This window comes from Schistocerca cancellata, unplaced genomic scaffold (genome assembly GCF_023864275.1).
Source record: "Schistocerca cancellata isolate TAMUIC-IGC-003103 unplaced genomic scaffold, iqSchCanc2.1 HiC_scaffold_1092, whole genome shotgun sequence".
NCBI lineage: Eukaryota > Metazoa > Arthropoda > Insecta > Orthoptera > Acrididae > Schistocerca > Schistocerca cancellata.
In genome coordinates, this window is record NW_026047091.1 from 2,095,891 (window position 1) to 2,113,223 (window position 17,333).

At 43.2% G+C, this 17,333-nt stretch overlaps 1 protein-coding gene and 1 non-coding gene across 2 annotated transcripts in view; one reads left to right on the top strand and one right to left on the bottom strand.

Annotated features, from left to right (window-relative positions):
- LOC126154493 (dipeptidase 1-like) overlaps positions 1-17,333 on the bottom strand; it is a 1,598,597-nt gene that overhangs the window by 792,417 nt on the left and 788,847 nt on the right. The gene's annotated exons all lie outside the window — the stretch shown is intronic.
- Trnat-ugu (transfer RNA threonine (anticodon UGU)) lies at positions 10,103-10,178 on the top strand. The gene has a single exon. It is a non-coding gene; the product is annotated as a tRNA-Thr (tRNA).

The following is a 17,333-nucleotide window of genomic DNA, read 5'->3' on the forward strand; positions in this document are numbered from 1 at the left end:
TGATGTGTCACTCTGAAGCAGATCGATGAAACTTAGGAACTGCTACAGTATAATACAGAAGGTACCGGACAGAAATACGGAATGAGAGGTACAGAAATGACAGTTCTACTGAAAGACAATAATTGCACTGAAATCACCACAATTCATGATTGTCTTCTGTAAATTAGAAAAGACGGGACATTGTTCATAGCAGAGTACATGACCACCAAGAATGGCAAGGCGTCCTCAGCAACGTACTGCTATGCTGGCCACAAGAGTGGTAACGAGTTCCTGTGGTGATCCTTTGCCCCATCAGCACGTTTGACAAATTGCCGAATGGTTGACGCTGCGTGTAACCGTGCTGGCGTACGTCTCCAGAACGTGTCCAACACGTGCTGGATGGGATTTCGGGTCTCGATTTCGAGTCTCGGTCCGGTATACAGTTTTAATCTGCCAGGAAGTTTCATATCAGCTCACACTCCGCCGCAGAATGAAAATTTCATTACGTTAGGCCGTTTTGGTTGTCCAGGTGTTACGGTGGGGGTAAGCATAGTATTGCATGGACATACTGACCTCCAGGTTTTCGAACACGATACATGGCCGTCGTTATTGTAACACTGTACTCCTTGCCAGTATGCGTCGTTTCAAACTTAAATATGTTACCGAAGCAAATGAATCGAAATTACATTACCCATTTTTTCCGTTTTTCTCCGTCAGTGCATATATCTGGAAAATTTATCGGAAACGCACTATAATAGCGTCGAATTCATGGCTGTTGGTGTCGCTACAGTATTGGTGACAGTGCCGGTGGCTTAATTCGTAGGGATGAGAGGCGGTTTCCGCACGCAATGCAATTAATTTTAGGTAATTCCCTAACGACTGGAGCGATTTCATCCACTTTCGTTGGTTAGATTGGGTGGGTGGGTGGGCAGGGGGGAGGGGTGGGGGGGTGAGGGTAGCGGATTGTGGAGCGGGGCTGTAGAGGCGTGACAACAGACCCAAAATACCTTCATGATTGGAGATGGGGATGGGAACGAAGTTTTGACAGATCCCGTCACGACGCACCGGGTACTATATTTATTTTCACTATTTTAACTCAGCTCCTCGTCACGATATGTGTGGAGGGATGAAATTGGAAGTCCGGTCGTTTTCGCATTTGAGAGAGCGGTTGTTCCCAGGTATAGGACAAAACTGGCGTGAGCTACTGAGGCAGACGGGCGTACAGCATTGAACAGTGAGGAACATTTCTAGGCACCAACTTGAAATACGGTATTAACCAATATTAGCCAAGCTTGGTAAAAGTTGCATAAAAGGACCGAGGCTTAAATCTCTTAATAATTTGTCATTAGTACCGCTAGCTCTAAAGTAAATTAAATTAATATTTTCGATACGATTGCAGGCGTTTCGTAGTTCCGGAAGAAACAAAATATTTCACAAAGGTTTCAGAACATTCAGCACTTACAGTACTTGAATCTAACTCGCTGCGAAGTCGGTCGCCGGTTGAGTAAGGCTTAGACCTGAAAAATATGTGATTTTTATGCATCAGATGTTACTATTATGACCAGTACATATAAGAGGATAGACGGTACAATGTGTAAGTTCTATGAAAAGTACAGTTGTTTGCTGCCGGTAAAAGCCGTAGTTACAGACGTAACAAACACCATCCCTTGGTTAATTTGACGCAATTGAACCAAAATCGTCATACAGTCAGCCGCTCATGTGCAGACTTTTATTAATGATCTGGGTGCAAGATCTGCGGGGGACAATAACGGAAAACTGAATGGCACGTACGTCGCAACGACTAGACCGACAGCGGGTCGCCGGTCTAGGTGGCCGAGCGGTTGTAGGCGCTGCAGTCAGGAACCGCGTGACCGCTACGGTCGCAGGTTCGAATTCTGCCTCTGGCATGGATTTATCTGATGTCCTTAGGTTAGTTAGGTTTAAGTAGTTCTAACTCTACGGGACTGATGACCTTAGACTTTAAGCCCCAGAGTGCTTAGAGCCATTTGAACCGACAGCGGATCAGGAAGAGTAAAAGTAGCGCACTTTACGCAAACGGCAGTGACGTGTGGGATGTGTCTGCCAGAGGAAGTCTACGGTGGCATCAGCACAGCCTATTGCTGCAGCATCGGGCGAGATTACTGCAAACCAGCAAAGTAACTTGCAAGTTGGTGTGTTACATACTAGGAAATAATCGACTGAATGCCGAATCTATAAGTCTCGTTGTTATGCTATATGGTGACGGTTCCAGGCGCTCTTCGCAACATGAGATTTACTGGGGATGGTGGTACCGAATGAAGGTAGGTAACATGAAAGTGTTCAAAAACAATTAATATTGGTGTTGTATCCATAGCGTTAGTTAATGATAGGCTCAATAGTAACGGTTCCGATGACAACTGGTCGTGTTGGGTGCACATTGCTGTAAGTCACGAAAACTGAGAAACAAACACCACTTATCATTACTAGACAGACAGATCTTTGTATTCGTCAACTGGAGTGGACGCTAGCTCAATAGTTCGCTCACAGAGAGCGCTGAGTGTTATTACACTAAACGAAATTGCTAGGCGCCTCGGCAGTCGAGTGGTACAGGTCCAAATGCTCATGGCGGGTTTGATACCACCGCTTGATAACCCTGCTTACTTGTGTTCTCCGTGTTGTGTTGTGTGCGACACAGTCATATTATTAGGTGCGTGTTGTAGAAGAGTAACAAAACGTGGCTTCTGCAAAAATATAGGTGTGACTGCTGCAGTTCCACAGTCGAAAAAGGTTACAAAACATGAGGGACTTGAACGTGCCGACACAAAAAAGGTTGCTAAACAGTAGCGATTCAAATAAGGATCATTCGGGTAGGCTCATACTACCTAAAATTTTCCGTAATGTGGACTTCAAATGCTGTACCGGGTATTTTCAGTTGAAGCGTTTGAATAACAGATTTGTAAATTGTGACTGAACGTTTATATATAAAGTGATTGATGTGACATAACTTACTCAAGAGATATGCAATTACGTATGTGTCGCAAATATTTGCTCTCGTGAAAAAGTACATCAATTGGCAGCGAACATTCCCATCGAACCTATGCTCAGGATGTATCGGGTGTGAGTGCAGATATTTCTATTGGTCACTGAGGACGATGCACTGAACAACATTAATCAGTATTTACGTCGTTTGCAGACTAATAATTATAGCTATTACAATCGTATGTTTTGGTTAACCCTCTAACGGTAAGGTTGGAGTTGGATCCGACCCCAGCGAGTCTGTTTTGCTTATAACTGCCCACTCCCTCTTCTGAGAGCGCTTTGGTTCCAGATACCCTACCAGCCAGTCGCCCCTAGAACGCCGAGTAGGCCACGCCAGGCTGGTGACTAGCCTGCAGCTACCCTCTCTATCCGAAGCCTACATTACCCGCGCTCGTGTTGGATCCGACCCCACCTTACTGTTTACGTCACACTTATTAATTTCTTTTGTGGGGAGGATTCAACCCCATATTGATGTTTATATTACATCTAAGTTTTCTTTCCTCTTCTAGTATCTTACTAAAATGGCGAATCAACTCCTTAGAACTCTTGACGAGATATACAACGAGTTTCTCCGACAGGAGGCTGAGTCAGAGGATGGCGACAATATCGATGCAGAAAACTGTTCAGAAACCACATATTACATTATGTGTACAAAGACATTTATTATTGAGAACTTTATATATCGAAACTGCTGACACTATAATTATTTTCTACAAGTAGTAAGAGATGTTTCTCATTTAGTTCCTATCTGTAGAATTTCTAAAGCACTCAAGTTTCTAGTTGATGACTGAATCTATTGATTTTTACTATGTTTTCAACAATTTTATAGAGAATATTTCTATTAAGGTATTTTTTTTAATCAAATTCCTATTTTTTCCAAAGTACTTTATATTCTTACTTATTGACTATAAAAATAAAAAAAAACTTGTTATAACAAATATTATATGTGTTTAATTGATAATAAAACTTTTTCCCATTATTCATTTTTGTATTTTACCCCGAAAAATCGATATTTGCTGGGCGGGGTCTGATCCAACCCCACCTTACCGTTTATTTCAGGAAACTTCACCTTACCGTTAGAGGGTTAATACCTTCAAGTATGTGTAGCGAGAGCAAGCCATTAATGATTTTTTTCTCCTGGACGCAAAACGTTAAGTTTATACTGACAAGCATAGTCCGCCTTGATGCAGTTACGATCGTGCAGACATCAGGTTGGAAAGTTAGCGATGTGTTTGTGGGAAGAGTGTTCGAAACACAGCACAAAAAAGAACACCACCCTGACGCATGGACATATTAAGGTGCCACACGTGACATCCGTTACATTCTGCATGTCCGAGTAAGAGAGGGGCAGGAGAGGATGTGCAATTGGAAATAATCGCAAAATCACTGACGTACCTGCCGTATGCAAAGACATTCGGTGTCGTTAGCTGACTTATATCGATCTCGATGACATTTCACCCCTACCTCAGATTATATTCCAATCAAGACTGTCGAATGTTACGTTGTAGAACTATCATAAAAGTAGATTTGTCTTTCCTCAACCCAGTTACTAATGAGCTGTAGCGGCTTATCGGAAGATAGCGTCTTTGTAGACGCCTCTCGTCTTTGACTGCATGGCGGCTTCCTCTGGCAGGGACCGTGACGAACAGGGGATCTATTGTCTTTACTCGTCGCAGTACGGGCTGTGGAGCGGAATGAAAAACAAGTTTGCTGGCGGGGCCCACTTGTCGGAGAAATAGGGGAAAAAGGCTGCTAACCTCGCGTCCTGTATTCATCTTTGGTATCTTCGAGGAACGTGGAGTTCGTTACCAAAAGACGTACCGGGCTGTCAGAGGCTTGGTCACCACGACGGACGGGTATTTTTCTGCTGTGTTCGATTTGTGGCTTTTCTCGTTCCATAGCGGTAGATTGCAGTGTATTTCCTATGGTTAAGAGAGCGAGCCGTTTAATTGTGCTTTTGTGACACTCTCGAGTTGTATACAGGAACTTCCGTTCTGACATATTGAGAGTATGAATTTTATTTATCTTATTGGATTATTTTTCTGGCCTGTAACACACATCAATTGTTCTTCAAAGAAACAGGCCACTTTAACTCGGTTTAGTCTTTAAAGCGACTTCCAGTTGTAATTTTCGTGCAGCTGTAATGCTCGTGTATGTCGTAAATTCTAGTCCGTACCCAATTATTTCAGTGGGATCAAATTTCATATTTGAGTTGACTTTGGTTCACTATGTTGGCACATATAACCCGATGAATGTGGCGTTATTCGTTAATGCACGTTTACGGTTTCTCTTAAATATCAACGTTAAATTATTCTAGTTTGTCTTCTGCTGCAGAGGCTGAACAATATGCGTTTATTGTAATACGGTGACTCTCGCAGAAACCAGTCCGTTTCGGCATACACTGTATTCCGGTGTCTCAAGGCTTCTCCGCAGAGTTGACTTATTATGAGGTGCTGAGTCGACTGTAGAAGCGTTTCTATGCCTCCACCAAATACAATGAGAGCCAAATATCCACTACTATACTTGTAATTTATCGAGCGAGGTGGCGCAGTGGTTAGCACACTGGACTCGCATTCGGGAGGACGACGGTTCAATCCCGTCTCCGGCCATCCTGATTTAGGTTTTCCGTGATTTCCCTAAATCGCTTCAGGCAAATGCCGGGATGGTTCCTCTGAAAGGGCACGGCCGATTTCCTTCCCCATCCTTCTCTCACCCGAGCTTGCGCTCCGTCTCTAATGACCTCGTTGTCGACGGGACGTAATAACACCAATCTCCTCCTCTCCTCCTCCTTGTAATTTCGTTTTAAAGACTCAAGTTTAAAATGTTAGATTCCTTGCTGTTTGCGGATCCTGCTGGGGTCGTTAGATTATTATTTTCTATTTAAAGGAGACCATTCTCGATCTCTTGGTGTTGCCGTTAAAGTTGTCGACATGTTAAGGTGACTATGTTATACTGCAAGAACGTGACACTGAGATTTGTCTAGGGGTGTCATCGGTAACTGGGTTCGTGTAGTAGCGGCCCAGTCAACACGAGCCTGTTAGGCCGAGCTTGTTCCACTAGCTTTCTTGTTCCGGTGCTTCGGCACGGCCGCCATGTCTGATCCCTTGCCGCCACACATCCGCGGGGCAGGGCGGCAGCCGCAGTTCCGCTCACCTGCATTGCGGACAAGTTACCGTGTTGTGGACACCCCATGAGTGTCACCTTTCAGGGCTTCCTGAGACCTCTGATTATTGACCTGTTTAACTGGGTCCTCAGCCATTCCTTCGCCATTCTATCGCGGCTAAGTTCATTTTTAGCAAATTAATGTTCCTTTGAAAATACGTCTGGGTTTTTTCTCTAAGGTAAGAGAGCTTCATTTATTCCTTGTTAATTTAAAACTGCAATGTAAGTTGTTATTTATTTAAATCAAACCGTACATTTCTATTTTGTAGCTTTGCTAAAGAACAGCTTATGTCCGTTTTCATTTGAAAGTAAGTTCTGAAATTTGTACTGCCCATTATTGGACACCGTGTGTCCATGTTATCCACTGGCATTTGCATGTTGATAATATTTCAGTGCTAATTATTGTTCCTTTTAAAATTATGAATATCTTATTTAAAATGCTTATAACTTCTTTAAAGTAACTTCTTATTTGGAGTAATTGTTCTGTTCGTGCCCGCATCTCGTGGTCGTGCGGTAGCGTTCTCGCTTCCCACGCCCGGGTTCCCGGGTTCGATTCCCGGCGGGGTCAGGGATTTTCTCTGCCTCGTGATGGCTGGGTGTTGTGTGCTGTCCTTAGGTTAGTTAGGTTTAAGTAGTTCTAAGTTCTAGGGGACTGATGACCGTAGATGTTAAGTCCCATAGTGCTCAGAGCCATTTTTTTTTGTTCTGTTCGTAACAGTGTATTTCTTACCTTATATTAAATTTTATGACAAAGTTTATGTAATTTTCAACGAAGATTGGTTCATAAATTATATGTATGTATTAAGCCAGTGAATGAAGCATTTGGAATCGTTTACGCCCAGTCCTACCCGCAAAGTCTTGGGATCACTTTAGTAAGGCTGTAATTTCTCATTCCATCTAAGATGAGTCGGTGGGTAGATATCCCCTTGCGTCTCTCTAAATTTCCCTGGAATCGAAACTGATCATCACTAAGACTGATTTCGATGACATTTTCTCATTCTTTTGTAAATTATTCGTGTGAGTGATATGTGACCATGACGTATTAGGCGGACAGTTTGGTAATACTAACAATGCAGAGCATATGCCGTCTTTTGAAATAGGGATTATCGCAGTTCATCTTGACGCTTGACATGATCTCGTCTCTCTCATATATCATACATACCACATGTAACACTGTAGTTTTGTCACAGTCGTTTCTCCCAAGGATCTAAGTAATTCCGAGGGAACGTCGTAGACTCCAGTTTTGTTTCGGCTTAGGTCTTTCAGTGCTCTAACAAATTCATCTCGCAATATCATATCCTCCTTCTCATCACCTACTTGTTTAGATCTTTCTGTAACTGTCTTGAAATTCATTGCCCTTGTATAACCTGGCTACATATTCCTTCCACGTTTCATCTCCCCCTTTTCTACTAAATTATGGCTGGTCACCTGAACTAATATTATCCATTTACTTTTTTCGAAACGCCTGTATATTTTTCCTAAAGGGTGCGAAATATCTTTCCCTACCGCATCATAGTATTAAAAAGCTGTATCTGGACCAAGAAGAAGGCCACCGTGTTCGGTGTTTTTACGTTATGACGCGGCACTCAATTACCTTTCCTATAGTCACACAAATAGAGTTGCATTTCTCCTATAGCTATACGTGCTTTGCACTGTTTTTCAATCTCTTTTTTTAAATGAATTTATCGTTTTGCCTAATTCATTTGTTGCAATTTTATATTTTCTGCTTTCGTCAGTTAAATACAGTATCTCGTGCGTTCTTTAATTATTTCTTCTGGGCTTTATACTTTTTTCCCATTTGATTCTCTGCTCCCCTCATTGTTTTTACCTCTCAAAGCTATTCATTAGTCTTCTGTTCTAAATTACTCCTTCTGTTTCACTCACTCAGTGCCTAATTCTCCCTTTCAATCTTTCAACATTCTGTGTATTTGTACTTTCAATTTTTACAGGATTTACTATCTTCACTTCTTAACTTCCTAGTACTTTTCGGTTGTGATCTACAGTTCATAATCTACTAATTATGGCCAGTGCACATCTACCCCAGCAAATACTTTGTGTTTTAAAATCTCGTTTCGAAATTTCTGACTTTCCATAACATAATCTAAAACTTCGCAATGTGTCCAGGTTTCTTCTATGTACACTTCTTACACGATTGTTAAACGAAATGAAGGCTTACAGATCTAAAGGTATATTAATATAGTGAACCTCCCAGATAACTAATTCAATCACATATAGCTTATATATTACTCGCAATTCGCGGGGCACATCATACACTGTACTGATACTTTTCGCAATAATAATCGGCAAATGTGTCTAATTTAACAATTGATGTTTGTAAACATCCTAAATAAATAACCTAATACAGCAATGTATATTGTTAAAGTATCAGGACAAAAATTCTTCGTCAATCCCAGTATTTGTTACTAGTTTCAGCTCAATGACGAGTCATCTTCAGATCACTATAACCTTTATTACTTGCTTCTGTTTATACCAGCCATCAAGCATCATGGTGTCGACCTACTTCAGTCTGAAGATGACAATATGCAACTCAGGTGAAGATATTATGACAAGAACGCAACATTCACTTAACAGCGGAATGTGCGCTGGTATGAAACTTCCTGACCGATTAAAAATGTGTGTTGGACCGGAACTAGAACTCGGGACTTTTGCCTTTTGCCGGCACTTGCTCTACCGACTCAGCTACCAAACCAGGACTCAGGAGCCGTCTTCCGTAGCAGAGTGAAAATTTCATTCTGGAAACATCCTCCAGGCTGTAGCTTAGCAATGTTTCCTCAATATCCTTTCTTCCGGAGTGCTAGTTCTGCAAGGTAGGAGATGAGATACTGCCAGAATTAAGGCTTTAAGGATGGTTGTGAATCGTGCTTGGGTTGCTCAGCGGCAGAGAACTTGCCCGCGAAAAGCAAAGGTTCCGAGTTAGAGTCTTGGTCCGGCACATAGTTTTAATTTGCCGGGAAGTTTCTGATTATGGCGATGTATAATGCCTGGTTGATGATTTGCACGCAATCAAGCAATAAGCAGAAACTAGTTGCCATCTCAACCAAGGATTTCTTATCCACATATTTTAACACAACAGATCGCATCCCCCCACTTGACGATGTCAAATAACAACTATCTATTGTCCTTGCACAAACTTTAGGTGCTAAATGCCATGTCTGTAGTTCTAGTTGTACTGAGCGCACACTTAGACTTTAATTTTTGTGTTAGTTAACTTATATGTAGTAGGTTTATACTTAATGATACAACTAATTCTCTACGATGGGTGCAAAAACAGAGACTAAAAACCGATTAAAACATGCTTCGGTGAGCATATAACCTGCAGAGACGATAGAAATGTGATTGGAAGATTTTGGTTACCACGTAAAGAAGCATTAGCGCGAGGACACATATTGAAAAACTTGGAACTGGTGTAAGCAACAAGACAAAATCTTTACACGGGGAGCGTGCAAGGGTTAAGTCCCTGCAGGCGCACTATTCATCTGTGTCCTCGGTCGCTCAGATGGATAGAGCGTCTGCCATGTAAGCAGGAGATCTCGGGTCCGAGTCCCGGTTGGGGCACACATTTTCAACATGTCCGCAATGAAGTTCATCAACGCCTGTTTGCAGCTAGGGTGTCCATTTAATTATCATTTCATTTCTAGCAAAGCTGCATGGTCATCCACGGTAACTGTTCTTTCGGGAACAGATACTACCGTCATAATTAGTTAAAAAATATGGCTTCCCGGCTATTGACCTTCTTGTGCGAACGCACACGCTATGCCCGAACTCGTACGGGACTTGGTAGATTAATCTGCCACGAGTAATGAGTATGATGGGCAAACATCTATTAGGCGCACTACGAATGTAGTGGTGTGGACATGTTGGGAATGTGGATCTCACGGGGAGCGTGCAAGGGATAAGTCCCTGCAGGCGCACTGTCCTCTGTGCCCACGATGGCTCAGATGGATAGAGCGTCTGCCATGTAAGCAGGAGATCCCGGGTTCGAGTCCCGGTTGGGCGCACACGTTTTCAACATGTCCCCAATGAAGTTCATTAACGCCTGTTTGCAGCTAGGGTGTCCATTTAATTATCATTTCATCTTTACATTCGTAAAAAAAATTATTTCCGGTGTCTCCCACAGTACTGTTCCACACTACTTTCAGACTTAAGAAACGCAAACGTTTACCGCCTCCCAAAGCGGACAACGCTGCGCCAAACATATGGACGTAGTGGCGGATAGGTTGCTCGTGGTAAGAGAGACGGAGGGGAAACGCTGAATTCTCAATTTAAAAATGCAGTAACGCATTATAGTTTCGCTATGACAGAGAAATGGAGGAATGTGATGTCAGCACTAATCAAATGGAACCACACTATATGAAAAATACGCCAGGCTCCAATCGCACCAAGTAGTGAAATGTGAGTGGAAAAGAAACAGATGACTGCTGTTTGTGAGAAAAGTATATCTATAACGTACTTGTGTCGCAGGGCACGTATTATACACGGATCAGCCTAAACATTATGACCACTGCCCACCGCGACGGTGAATGCCCCTGGTGACGTAGCGGTCACGTGACACGGTAGCAACAGTATGTAAGTGGAGCAGACACGGACGGGGGATCACCGTAGCGGAGACATCGGCTGCAAATGGGGCATCCATAGAGATAAGCGAATTTCACAAAGGACAGATTATTGTTACGCAGAGCCTGTTAACGAGCATATCGAAAACGGCGAAACTGGTCTAATGTCGTGAGCATCTACGGAAAGAGGCAGAAAAGTAAAACTACCACTAGCCGCTAAATGGTTGGTTGCCCACGACTCTACACAGAACGTGGGGTTCGGTGGCTCGTCAGTCCTGTAACGTGGGACCTCTGCCGAAAGAGCACAATGGTGGTACCCACAAAAGAGTTTCGGAACACACGGTTTATCGTGCGTTGTTGAACATGGAGCTGCGCAACAGATCACCCATACGTGTTCACATGTCGATCCGACGACATCGTCAGTTTCAATTTCAGTAGTCACGGGACCATCGGGATTCAACCCCTGATCAATGGAAACGTGTCGGCTCTTCTGGTGAATAACAGTTTTCATACACTAGGTAGATGGTCGTCTCCAAAGACGCCGTCATAGACGTGAACGGCGGCTTGAAACGTGCAGCGCGCCACGGTCGCAGGCTGATGAGAGCAGTGTTACGCTATGGGAGACATTCTCCTGCGCTTGCATGGGACCCGTGGCAGTAATCGAAGACACTCTGAGAGCTGCGAACCACTTGCATCCCTTCGTCCTTGATGTCTTCCCCGACGGCGGTGTCATATTTCAGCAGTATAGTTCTACGTCTTTCGAAGCCAGAACCGTGCTACAGACGTTTGAGGAGCGTTATAGTAAATTCACGTTGATGCCTCGGCGATCAAATTCGTCTGATGCAAATCCTATAGAACACACCTGGGTCGCTATCGAGCAGCATCACTGCCTATGCAAATCAGCGGCCCGTTACTTAGGCGAATTACCTGACCTGTGCATAGAGATCTAATGCCACATACCTCTCTCTAGAAACCTACCAGCGAACTGTCGGATCACTGATACACAGAATCTCTGATTTTTTTTCGTTCCGAAGACGGAAAAACAAGATAATAAGCAGATGGTCATAATGGTTTGTAAATTGTACTATTACATTTCTGGACGAAATTCATCACGGATGCATGAAAATGTGAAGTGTTACGGGTGACTTTATTGCACGTTCTTATCCCTAATTATTTATTTAGTTTCGAGTTAACCGTATGTTGTCTAGCATTATTGCTGAAGGTATTGTGAAAGGAAAGTAAACAAAGCATAGGTTTTACAACCTTCAAACACGTAAACTACGAACATTAAATGTAGTTGTTGTTGTGGTCTTCAGTCCTGAGACTGGTTTGATGCAGCTCTCCATGCTACTCTATCCTGTGCAAGCTTCTTCATCTCCCAGTACTTACTGCAACCTACACCCTTCTGAATCTGCTTAGTGTATTCATCTCTTGGTCTCCCTCTACGATTTTTACTCTCCACGCTGCCCTCCAATACTAAATTGGTGATCCCTTGATGCCTCAGAACATGTCCTACCAACCGATCCCTTCTTCTGGTCAAGTTGTGCCACAAACTTCTCTTCTCCCCAATCCTATTCAATACTTCCTCATTAGTTATGTGATCTACCCATCTAATCTTCAGCATTCTTCTGTAGCACCACATTTCGAAAGCTTCTATTCTCTTCTTGTCCAAAGTATTTATCGTCCATGTTTCACCTCCATACATGGCTACACTCCATACAAATACTTTCAGAAACGACTTCCTGACACTTAAATCTATACTGGATGTTAACAAATTTCTGCCGGCCGCTGTGGCCGTGCGGTTAAAGGCGCTACAGTCTGGAACCGCGTGACCGCTACGGTCGCAGGTTCGAATTCTCCCTCGGGCATGGATGTGTGTGATGTCCTTAGGTTAGTTAGGTTTAATTAGTTCTAAGTTCTAGGCGACTGATGACCTCAGAAGTTAAGTCGCATAGTAAAAAAAAAAAAAAAAAAAAAAAAAAAAAAAAAAAAAAAAAAAAAAAAAAAAAAAAAAAAAACAACTCTTCTTCGGAAACGCTTTCCTTCCCATTGCCAGTCTACGTTTTATATCCTCTCTACTTCGACCATCATCAGTTATTTTGCTCCCCAAATAACAAAACTCCTTTACCACTCCAAGTGCCTCATCTCCTAATCTAATTCCCTCAGCATCGCCCGACTTAACTCGACCACATTCCATTACCATCGTTTTCTTTTGTTGATGTTCATCTTATATCCTCCTTTTAAGATACTATTCATTCCATTCAACTGCTCTTCCAAGTCGTGAATGCTGGTAGGAAAGTAAGCAAAGCATAGGTTTTACAACCTTCAAACACGTGAACTACGAACATTAAATATCGTAAGTAATATGCTCACATTTACAGAATAAAAAACAGATTCCTGGCGGATCCAGTGATAATGGGAGACAATGGAACAGAAATGAATTTGCCATTAATTTATTTTCGTATTCAGTGTTTCGGACAGTCTTCCGCTTCCTTCGGTGGTGATGGACGCAGATTCGCTTCCCGGTGCCTCCTCAGATCCTCAGGTAGCAGGGTCTGGAACAGGGTCCACTAGGCCTCGTCAGGCCAAATGAGGAGCTGCGTGAACAACAAAAGCAGCGCCATCATCAGCATTCATCTTCTGGCAATAACGGCTGCAGGGACTGGTGACAGGCTGTTCACACGCCCCACAGTCATAAGTCGCTCCTCGTACTGCCCTGTAGCTAGCAGCGGCCGGTCGTAACCAACGTAAGGCCTAACCACTGAGTGGTGTCATGTTGGCATTGACTGATTATGAATATATATTAAATAACAGTAGGTAATTTCCCTGATGACTGTCGAACCCTACTTTGATATATTTAGTACCATTACCCACAATGACATATTTGCCACACTGGACTCGCATTCTGGAGGACGACGGTTCAAATCCTCGTCCAGCATCCTGATTTGGGTTTTCTGTGATTTCCCTAAATCACTTCAGGCAAATGCTGGGATGGTTCCTTGGGAGGGCACTGCGGACTTCTTCCCCAGCCTTCCCTAAATCGATTGGACCGATGACCTCGCTCTTTGGTGCCCTCCCCCAAATCAGAAAACCAACCAACATATTTGCCAATAGTTAATTGCGGGTTAATTGGCTAATAACTCGAAAACTGCGTCGCAAAAACAAATAATTTCTCCCCGAAATCGTTTTTTTCCAAGTACCTAGAGTGGAGTCAACGTACAGTGAGGTGACAATTCGTGGGACACCTCCTAACATCGTGTCTGACCTCCTTTTTCCAAGCGTAATTAAGCAGTTCAACGTGGCATGGACTCAACAAATCATTGAACGTCCCCTACAGAAAAACTGAGCCATGCTGCCTCTACAGCGGTCTGTAATTCCGAAAGGGTTACCAGTGCTGGGTTTTGTGCATGAACTGACCTCACGATTACGTCCCTTAGGCGTTCGACGGGATTCATGCCGGGCTATATGGATGGAGAAAGCGTTGGCTCGAATCGTCCAGAATGTTCTTCGAACCAATCACAAATAATTGCGACCTGGTGACACTGCGCAGTCTCATCCGTAAAATTTCAGTCGTTATTTGGGAACATGAAGTCCATAAATGGATGCAAATGGTCTCCGGGTAGCCGAACATAACCAATGTCAGTAAAAGATCTGTCTGTTCCATGTACTCGGAGTCACAGTCCACTCCATTATGGAGCCTGAACGTGGCAGGGATCAAATACAGGGAGCAAAAGGCTATTCACAATTTGTACAGAAACCAGATGACACAAGAGTCGAGGGGTATGAAAGGGATGGAGTGGTTGAGAAGGGAGAGAGACAGGCTTGTAGCCTGTCCCTGATGTTATTCAATCTGTATATTGAGCAAGCAGTAAAGGAAACAAAAGAAAAATTCGGAGTAGGTATTAAAATCCATGGAGAAGAAATAAAAACTTTGAGATTTGCCGATGACATTGTAATTCAGGCAGAGATATCAAACAACCTGGAAGAGCAGTTGAACGGAATGGACTGTGTCTTGAAAGGAGGATATAAGATGAACATCAGAAAAAGCAAAACGAGGATAATGGAACGTAGTCAAATAAAATCGGGCGATTCTGAGGGGATGGGATTAGATTAGGAAATCAGATACTCAAAGTAGTAGATGAGTTTTGCTGCCTGGGAAGGAAAGTAAATGATGATGGTCGAAGTACAGAGGGTACAAAATGTAGACTGGCTATGGCAAGGAAAGCGTTTCTGAAGAAGAGAAATTTGTTAGCATCGAATATAGATTTAAGTGTCAGGAAGTCTTTTCTAAAAGTATTTGTATGGAAGTGAAACCTGGACTATAAATAGTTTAGACAAGAAGAGAAGGTTTCGAATTGTGGTGCTACAGAAGAATGCTGAAGATGAGATGGGTATATCACATGCCTAATGAGGAGGTACTCAATAGAATTGGGGAGAAGAGAATTTTGTGGCACAACTTGACTAGAAGAAGGGATCGGTCGGTAGGACATGTTCTGAGGCATCAAGGGATCACGAACTTACTACTGGAGGGCATCGTGGAGGGTAATAAACGTAGAGGGAGACCAAGCGGTGAATACGCTAAGTAGATGCAGAAGGATGTAGGTTGCGGTAAGTACTGGGAGATGAAGAAGCTTGCACAGGATAGAGTAGCATCTAGAGCTGCATCAAACCAGTCTCTGGACTGAAGACAAAAACAACACCAGCTTGCACAATGTCCTTTTATCGAACTGGGTCCGTTGCTTCGTAGGATCTGCGCCACACACGAACCATACCATAATCTCTTAGCAACCGATATCGAGACTAATTTGACGAGGCCACGGTACCCAGTCGTCTAGGACCCACGCGATGTGGTCACGACCACAGGAGGGGCGCTGCACACAATGTCGTGCTGCAGACAAAGGCACTCGCGTGTGCCGTGTGCTTCCATAGCCCATTGACGCCCAATTTCGCCCCCCTGGCGTAGCGGACACTTTCGTCTTACGCCCCACATTGATGTCAGCGGTTACTTCACGCAGTGTTTCGTATCTCTTAGCGCTGACAACTCTACGCAAACGCCGCTGTACTCGACGGTTAAGTGAAGTCTGTCGGCCACTGCGTTGTCCACGGTGAGAGGTGACGCCTCCAGTTTGGTGTCCTCGGCACACTTTCGACACAGTGGATGTCGGAGTAATCAGTCACCCAATGATATCTCAACTGTGATATCCCATCCGTGTAACTCCACCCACCTTTCCGCGTTCAAAATCTGTTAGTTGCCTTCGTGCGGTCATAATCACCTTCACACGAGTCAGCAGAGTGCCAGTAACAGCTCCGCTAACGCACTGTCCTTCCATACTTTGTGTACGCGCTACTACCATCTGTGTGTGTGCATACAGCTGTCCCACTATCCCGTGGCTTTCGCCACCACAGCGTATGCAATGAACAGTTTACAACATAAAACTTAATTTTTTCTTTCTCTTAACTACAGTTAGTAAAAGATTTTAATGGCTTATCTTTGAAATACATTTCCTGTAACAACCTAATATTGTAGATAAAGGAAACTATTTCTCTTTTTCAAAGAGAAAAAACGTCTGACAATTTACGTTATTTTCTTCTTCAGCATCTGAGTCAGTCAGTTTAGAGGCCCATCCCCAGAACATCTAGCATAAAACAGAGGTTTTCAGATCAAGCTTCGGGTTGATGACAGCTTTACTCTTGCTACAAAATGAACGTAAACAAAACAGAGTACTTACGTCCAGGATAATATAGCATCTGTATCTCTCAGTAAAATAGAACAAAAATGAGATGTTATACAAGCGACTGTCTTAGTTTTAGATTTTTGTCATGTGTGAAATACATGGTACACGACACTCCATTGAATTAAAATGTAACAACATTTAAAACGAAAACAAGGAAGAGTATAATAACGAAACAAAAAAATAAACAAAGATTTACGGGATACAAGGCATATAGTGTTCCGCGAAAAATGAAATGTTTTTTGCACCGAAACTCGTGGATATTTAGACAGTAATTGTTAAATAACTGAACGGGCTGGTGATAGAAACCTATTCTTGCTGCTAGTTTCATTCTATCTTACCATCGTCAGACAACATAAAAATGTTTTACAGCTAAGTAGCAATAATAAAGACAAACTGATAAGAAGCCAGATAATGAGTTATAATAATTTAATTACTGATTCCAGATCAATAATGATACATACAGGTTGGAATAACAGTTTTCCGAATGCCCCATCATCAGATAGCAGCTCATGGTATCATAGGAAAAGGACTTGCTGTTGTAACACTAAAATCTTGTCGTAAATTTAAAAAAATGGTTCAAATGGCTCTGAGCACTATGGGACTCAACTGCTGTGGTCATAAGTCCCCTAGAACTGAGAACTACTTAAACCTAACTAACCTAAGGACATCACACACATCCATGCCCGAGGCAGGATTCGAACCTGCGGCCGTAGTGGTCGTGCGGTTCCAGACTGTAGCGCCTTTAACCGCTCGGCCACTCCGGCCGGCGTAAATTTAAAACGCTAAGCACTTGGGCCCTTTGCGCTGGGTGCAGAGTGGCCCGCGATACAACTTGCAGATCAACATCACCGCAGATTCTCTGAAG